We start from the raw sequence: 8,667 nt of genomic DNA on the forward strand, positions 1-8,667 counted from the left end.
CCATCCATCCATTTTCTTCCGCTTATTCTGTTAAGGGTCACGGGGGCTGGAACCTTTCCCAGCAACTTTCAGGTGAGAGGCGGGGTACACCCTGGATGGGTCGCCAGTCCATCACAGGGCCAATACATAAAGACAAACAACCATTCACACTCACGGTCAATTTTGAGTATCCAACCCACGCAGGCACAGGGAGAACATGCAAACTCCACAAAGAAAGATCCCATGCTCCAGCTGGGACTCAAACCCGGAACATTCTTGCTGTGAGGCCACAGTGGTAAACACTGCACCACCGTGCTGTTGTTTCCTTTCACAGATTATTTAAAGATCACTAATATGCTTTCATAAACAGTTCAACTTGTTTTTTTCCCAAACATGCCTAATATTTGAAAGAGAGGCATTATGTTTGAGCAACATAAATGTGATTTCAACACATTCAATATTGTGTTTAAAAGAAACAAAATAAAATGCTGATCAATGTGAAGAATAAATTATTTTGAGCAAAGAGTACAACTATCAAAGTGCTGTTTTTTTTGTGAACAGGGTTATCATGTGGCAACACAGTGTTGTAGTGGTTAGCACTATCACCTCATGGTAAGAAGGTTCCGGGTTTGAGTCCTGACTCGGGGACGAGATCTTTCTGTGTGGAGTTTGCATCTTCTTCCTGTGCCTGAGTGGGTTCTGTCCGGTTACTCAGGCTTTCTCCCACAGTCAAAAGACATGCAATTGGGGAATAGGCTGATTGGATACTTTAAATTGAGCAGTCATAGGTATGACTGTGAGTGTGAATGGTTGTCTGTCTATAAATGTTTGCCCTGTGATGGACAGGTGTCCTGTTCAGGTTGTACCCTGCCTCTCACCCGAAAGCCGCTGGGGTAGGCTACAGCCCCCCTCCCCCCCCCCCACGACCTTTAACAGGATAAGTGGAAGAAAATGAATCTATGGATGGATGGATGGATGGTTATCATGTGCTGCCAGTAGGTGGTGATAAAGTGCTGAATGTGCCCTACAGGCATAGCACCAGTTTCCAGCAGTGTTGTTTTTGGCAGGCATTTTAGATTTTGTTTTAGTCTTAGTCTTTTGGACTTAATGCTTCTTAGTTTTAGTCACATTTTAGTCATTTCTATCCTTGATAGTTTTAGTCTCAAAACAAGACGAAAACTCATAAGGTTTTAGTCAAATATCAAAGATACCTATGAATAAAAGACGTGTGTATGTACTTAATAGGCCAATACAGGTATTGGAATGAAGGGGTTTCATTCATAACATGCTAAATTAATAGAAGGGCTGGTTTAAACGAGCCATCATTAGCGGAGCCCCTGGCAGCCTCATTCATTCTAGCTTTAGCATGTAGCACTAGGAAGCGGTCTCTGCACCACGGGGAGGTGTAACCACCACCACCACCACCACAAAACTTTAGGCTTAATACAAAAAAGAAAATGCATCACAGGGCGAGCCTAACATTGACGAAAGCTATGCTTTAATCATCCCTCTTTTTACGACCACCCGACACCGCTAATGCTGCCGTGGTGTGTGTCTCGTCCTCTGCAGACAGGCCCAGACTTGTCTCTGTGTGTGCATGTGTGTGCACGCGCGAGAGAGTTTTTAGTGCATGTGCACTGATGATGGGGGCGTGACCATTAGGACCAACAGCTACAGCTGGCTCCAGTCTGATGTTTGAGCTCTTGATTGACATTGCACGCATGTTATACTTGGCGGAAAAAAACCCGCATGTTTTGAAACTTTGATCGTCCACCCACTAACAATTTAGTCTCGTCTCGATCTCGTCAGACGAAAATGTATACAATTTTGTCACATTTTAGTCTTTACAGGGCTTTGGTGACGTCCGTCTTAGTCTCATTTTCGTAAAGGAAAAAGGGGTCTGACGTCGTCATTTTCGTTTTCGTCCAGCGTGACGAAAACAACACTGCTTTCCAGGTGATGTCGGCTGCTCTAAATAGTGTTTGATGCTGGTTTGCTACTTCCTCACCTTTTCAGTTTTCATTGAAGATGAGTCCTTCAATTTTCTGTGAGACACCACATACCAATAAACAATATTTTCTAATCTTATTCAGCTTCTACCCTGTCCAAATGCTTCCTGCTAGATACATTCTGGAGACAGTGGGGCTTCAGGCAGCAGGATCCAGGCCTCCATACAGAGTCATGCACTGTTGCTCTTCAAGCAGTTCTTAACATCTTTTCTGAACCTTTGGAGTGTGTGTTGCTGTGAGATGTTTTATGATAATCAAGATCTAATAATCTACTGGTTGTCTTTTCATACACCAGGCTTTCTTCCTCTGTGGGATTATCCCTCATTCTCCACAGGGGCACCTGTGTGGTAGAAGTACAGCTGTAAAGTTGTTTGAGAAGTTTAAAAATACATGTTTTGTTTCAGCTTGAGTAGCAATGATAACACTCAACAATAAGGAAACAGAGTCGGGTCAAGTCCAGTCAATTTTATTTTTTAATTGCACCAAATCACAAAAAAAAAAAAAAATCTATGACACTTTACAAGTAGAGCAGGTTAGCACTACACTCCATCAATGAATTCACACCCAACAGTTCTCCATGAGCAAGCACATGCAATGAAAAACTTCCTTTTAACGGGCAGAAATGTCGAGCAAATCCAGGGTCAATGCAAATGGCATCTGCTTTGACTGGTCGGGGGGCGGGGGCAGGAGCAGGAGATTGGGGCAGCGACAAAGACAGATAATGGAGAAAGACAAATACAGAAGGAAAGAGGGGCAGACTGCTTGTTAAATACAACTAAAGTCCTCTCTGACACACACACACACACACACACACGTGTGTGCACACATACACAGAGTAGGATTTGATGTTTTTGGTTTGACTGGAGATGCTCATGTACAGTATGTTCATATGATTTATAATGCCAAGTGTTGATAGTATGATGAGTACCACAAAACATGCAAATGGGGACTAGGCTAATTGGATACTCTAAATTGACCATCGGCATGCCTGTGAGTGTGAATGGTTGTCTGTCTATATATTTTGGCCCAGCTAACAGGATAGGCTGCAGAAGATGGATGGGAAAAAAACTTGGCAAAATTATGATTTTACCATGACAAAAAGTGTGAAATTGATATTTACTTTTGCCTCATCACAAAAATCATATTTAACATGTGGCACTTCCATCCCTTGTACAATGAGGATAATGGAGAAGCCGTAATGTTATTGTCTGCTTACTACATATCTGAAGTACACACATACACACTCACATTGAAATATTTGGAGAACCACAATTCGGAGAACGGAAGTAAGCAGTCAGCGGTAGAAAATGGATGGATAGATGTACTGCAGTTTGTGGCAGGATGGTCTGCTGTCCATCCGCCCCCCCCCCCCCCCTTTCTGGCTTGATTTACATCAGGTGTTGGTCAGTGGTGCTTATTGCAAGGAGGAGCCGCAAGTATTATAGCTGCTCAGGTGTTACCTGGTGCCCATGCGTGGCGTGGTGCTTTGTGTGGTTGAACAGTGTGACAGTCAGTGTGGTTGCTGTGTCGGATCTCTTCACCCCTCCCAAAATTGGTGTTGGCCTGCTGGCTGCGGCTGTGTAGGACCTGACTTGTCCGCCGCTTTCCCGTGCTGTTTTCTTTAGGTATGTTTACTATAATCGGCAGCTGTAACTCAGCTCGCCAGCTGACCACTAACTTGTACTTTTCTGTTTTCCTTAGCAGCGTTTAGCACTGCGGCCCGCTGCTCTCCTCCTCCTCCCTGTCGGAGGTTGTGCTGATGCTCCTTGTGGTATGTGGCCTGTAACCAGGCTACCCCATTTCCCTTTATGAATATTCAGCGCACTTTGCAGGCACGTCTGTGCCTGGCCGTGTGCTGTGGTGCTCCACTCATTGCGACTCTACTGCTGTCTTGTCTGGCCCTCTCAAAGAACAGTTATCCACATCTGATCGTGGCTATGAAATCACCATGGTCTTTGTTTTACCTTCATGTTTGTTTATGATCACCTTCAGTGACATGCTGTATCCTATGGATTTCCATTCATGCTGTATGCTTGAACACGTGACCCAGGTCTGCACCAATCACAGTGGGCGGCTCTGATTAATTTTCCTTCGTAGCGTTTTGATTGGGTTTTTCATGTTTCTTTTTTTTTGAGTGTATTATAACTTGATTTGCTTTCTTGTGTTTTAACTAGTTTATCTTGATTGCTTTATTTGATTGTTATATTTTGATTGGGTTTTTTTTGGGCCTACCACTTATGTAGGCCTACCAGTGAGAGTCTGTGGTTAAAGTGTGCAGCTGATGGATTTAATTGTCTTTTACAAAACAATTGAGAGAAAATAAATATATTTATACTACAAAAATCCACATCTGTCTGAGTACTTCCGGACCTGCGTCCCTCATTATTTTCCTGGGGGCAAATTTCCCCCAGGTGGCGTTGTTGTGCAAAAGTAAAAGGAATCCAGAGTTTAATCCATTCACGCACCATCACCTTTCCCCCACAATGCCACAAGTTGATTGAAACATATTATAAAGAGCCCTGAATATTGTGGAAGAATGTCAACCATTTGTTTTTGAAGCAAAAATGCCACAATTAAAATCACTGATTGCTAAATGTAAAGATTTACTACTTTTATTTCTCACAAATTTTAGTCAGAGAATATACTGTTGCAGACATTTAAATATGGTTCCATCGATGGGAACTGTGATAGCAGGGGAACTTTAAACTCATTCAGGTTTGTGGATAGTAGTCTTCCTCTTAAGACTTAAGTAATTCAATTTTTTAAATTTCATCGTCCTCTGCTTATATAGGTCCAGGTCACGGGGCAGCAGCCTCAGCAAGAAAACCCAGACTGCCCTCTCCCCAGCCACTTTCACCAGCTCTTCTGGTGAAATCCCAAGACTTTCCCAGGCCAGCTGAGAGATATAACCACTCCAGCATATCCAAGGTCAGCCCCAGGGCCACCTCCAGTTGGACATGCCTGAAAGACCTCCTGAGGGAGGCATCCTCACCAGATGCCTGAACCTCTTCAGCTGACTCCTTTCGACATGGAGGAGCAGTGGCTCTACTCTGAGTCCCTACAGGATGTCTGAGCTTCTTATCCTATCTCAAATGGAGTGCCCAGCCACCGTGCGGAGGAAACTCAATTTGGCCACTTGTATTCCCAATCTCATGCTTTCGGTCATTCCCCAGAGCTCATGACCGTAGGTGGGGGTTGAAACATAGACTGAATTTAGAGCTTTGCCTTTTGGCTAAGCTCCCTCTTCAACACAACGTATTAGTTTTAGCACCCAAATCACTGTGGATGCCGCCCAAATCTGCCTGTCAATCTCCTGCTCCATCCTACCCTCACTCGTGAACAAGATCTCAAGATACTTAAACTCCTCCATCAGAGGCAGGACCTCCCTCATGACCTGGAGTGGGCAATCCACCCTTTTCCGGCTGAGGACCATGGCCTCAGACATGGAGGTGCTGATTCTTATCCCAGCCACTTCACATTGGGCTGTGAACTGCCCCAGCAGGAGCTGTAGGTCATTGTTCGATGGAACTAAGAGGATTATGTCATCCACAAAAAACAGACACGTCATCCTCCCGCCACCAAACTCAACACCCTCCACCAACCGGCTGCACCTAGAAATACTGCCATAAAAGTTATGAACAGAACCGGTGACAAAGAGCAGTCTTGGCGGAATCCAACCCTCACTGGGAACAAGTCCGACCTACTGCTGGCAATGCGAACCAGTTATATTAAGTCATAAGCCTTCTCCAAATCCACAAAGCACATATGGACTGGTTGGGCAAACTCCCATGCCCCTTCCAGCACTCTTGTCAGAGCAACTGCCACTGCTGCACACCATTTGGCCCGCTTGTACCAGTCGGCTGCCTCTGGAGACCCACAGACCAGCCACGCCCTGTAGGCCTCCTTCTTTAGCCTGATGGCTCCCCTCACCTCTGGTGTCCAACAGTGGGTTCAGGGGTTACTGCTGTGACTGGCCCCAGCAGATTTGCAACGATAGCTCACAACAGCTGCCTTGACAATGGCAGAGTGGAACAGGGTCCATTTGGACCTGATGTCCCCCACTGTCCCGGGATGTGGTCGAAGCTCTGCCAGAGGTGGGAATTGAAGATAATTTTTGACAGGTTCTTCCACTAGGCATTCCCAGCAGACCCTCACGACTTGTTTGGGCCAACCAGGTCTGTGCAGTGTCTTCCCCTGCAACCTGATCCAATTCACCACCAGATGGTTATCAGTTTACAGCTCAGTTCTTCTCGTCTCCCGAGTGTCCAGAACATACGGCCGCAGATCAGATGATACAACTACAAAATCAATCACAGACCTATGACCTAGGATGTCCTGGTGCCACAAACACCGATGGATATCCTCATGTTCAAACTTGGTGTGAGTTATGGACAAACTGTGACTCACACAGAAGTCCAATAACTGAACACCACTTGATTTCAGGTTGGTCTGCTGTTCCTTCCAATTACACCTCTCCAGGTCATCCTGACATTGCCCACATGAGCATTGAAATAGGACAATGGAGTCCTCAGTTGGGGTGCCATCCAGCACTCTTGACCTGGTCGATATAGAGTATCCAATGTCTTTGTAGTGTGGGAGTACCTGGAGAGAACCCACACAGGCACAGGGAGAAAATGCAAAACTCCACACAGAAAGATCCTGTGCCCAAGCCGGGGTTTGAACCCAGAACCTTCTTGCTGTGAGGTGACAGTGCTAACCACTGCACCACCATACCATCCCCATTTCAAACAATTCCACAAATTCCATGGTACTGAACCATTCATTCTTTTTTGTTTTGTACTAATTCATGTCTTATAAAATGTTGATTAGGTATAAGTTTATAGTAGGTAAGAAGTAGGCAGTAAGTAAGTACTTTTTAACCATTTTTATTTAACATGGCTAAAAAATGCACACACTCGCAAGGCGCACAGTTCTACTGACATCTTGTCACTTCCTGTGACGAGGTAACATCCTAACATTACACTCTACTACTCAACTGTGCCACATGATGGATGGTAGTACACACAACAGTTAGATTTCCACCTTTTATTTGATCAAATGAAGAAAAGCTAATCATCATAATCATATCATCATCATCATCTTTTTCATCACTCCATCCAGTTTTATTTCTATTTGATACTTTGCAATATATAATACATGATCATCATCATTTCTGGATTGGTTTCAAAAGGTCATATAAAAGAGGGGGAAAAAAAACCACTGAGTTTCTAAATCTAATTTTCTAAATCTATGTTGCAAATGAAACAGGACCCTGTCAAATCACCAACTTCATAAAATTTGTGTCAGCTAATGATACACTAACACCTCATTGTTGGTGGGTGGTGGGTGTGGTGGAATCAGACCCACTGACATGACAGCAGCTCTGATCCTCCATGTGGATCCTATCATTGATCTGAACCAACATCAAAATCATGGTGTGTAGAAACAGATCACACAGGGCTGCACACTGAGAATGCTGACTGCATTCTGAACTCCACTCATATTGCTGCTTCATAAGAGAGAGGGTTGTGTACAGAACATTGAAGAGACATGCTAGGACTGATTGCATTATATGAAAAGTACATTTTATACTGAAAGCACACTGTCAGTTTTATAAGTGTGAATAGCACACGCTTCCAAAATGGAATTTCTCATTTGTACCTTTTTAAGATGATGCCTTCTCTCAAATGAGATGTCTTCATGACAAAAGCAGGTAGACCAGCACTTAGGACTACTACATGGGTACATCAAATGTTAATTTAAAAAATATCTGTGTTGATTATCAAGAGAGTTAAGCCATAATAAGTAAAATAAATTGTACATGTAAATTTGTTAAAGCATATGTAATAGCTTTCTTTTCACTGCCTTTAACTACCATAAACTCATCTCGTCATCTACTCTACATAATCATGTTAAGACCGCTGTTCTGCAGTGACTCTAATCAATGGAGAGCTAACTGACTTTTATTGGAAAACAATTTGATCACTGAGCCTTCCTCTTGGCCTTGGAGATTAATAAGGACCTTCAGTGAAAAAGTAAATCATGTGTTCCCACAGTTCCATGCAGCTAGGCCAGTGTTACTGCAGGAGATTAGAAAAATGGTTGGGCATCAATGCACAGAGGTAGTAGTTGAGGTTTTTTTGTAGCTGTATTATAGGCCATGGGGGCTCAGAGGTAGGAAGGCCGGCTAGCAAGTGAAGGGTCACTGGTTTGATCCCCAGTGACCATGCCGAAGTGTACTTGAAGATACTGTGCCCCTAATTGCTCCTGATAGCCCTGCAACAGTCTGGCTGCTTGTCCAGGGTGTATCCCACCTCTTGCCCAATGTCATGCTGGGATAGGCTCCAGCCAACCCCTCCTAACGGATGAACGATATACAAAATGGATGGATGGATGGATGTAATATTGGCCACATCTTTAGGCATTTGTACTTTTTTCCAGTTTTTTTTTTCAGTTGACTGAAAGATACAGGCTTGGAGCAACCACATTACATACAGTAAACAGCTATACTTGTCACTGCGACTGGCTTTAGAAGAGTATAGCATCGGCTGATTTATGAAAGTATGATGCATGATGTTAGAATAAAATGTTGAGTATGTCAGTCCTAAATAGACGGTGAGACGGGCCCTTTAAGGCTGGACCGGCTCAAGAAAGGAGGGATGGTAGGCAGGAAGGCACA

Source organism: Aulostomus chinensis, chromosome 7 (assembly GCF_037954235.1).
Source record: "Aulostomus chinensis isolate RoL2024-O1b breed Wild chromosome 7, RoL_Achi_v1.0, whole genome shotgun sequence".
Lineage (NCBI taxonomy): Eukaryota > Metazoa > Chordata > Actinopteri > Syngnathiformes > Aulostomidae > Aulostomus > Aulostomus chinensis.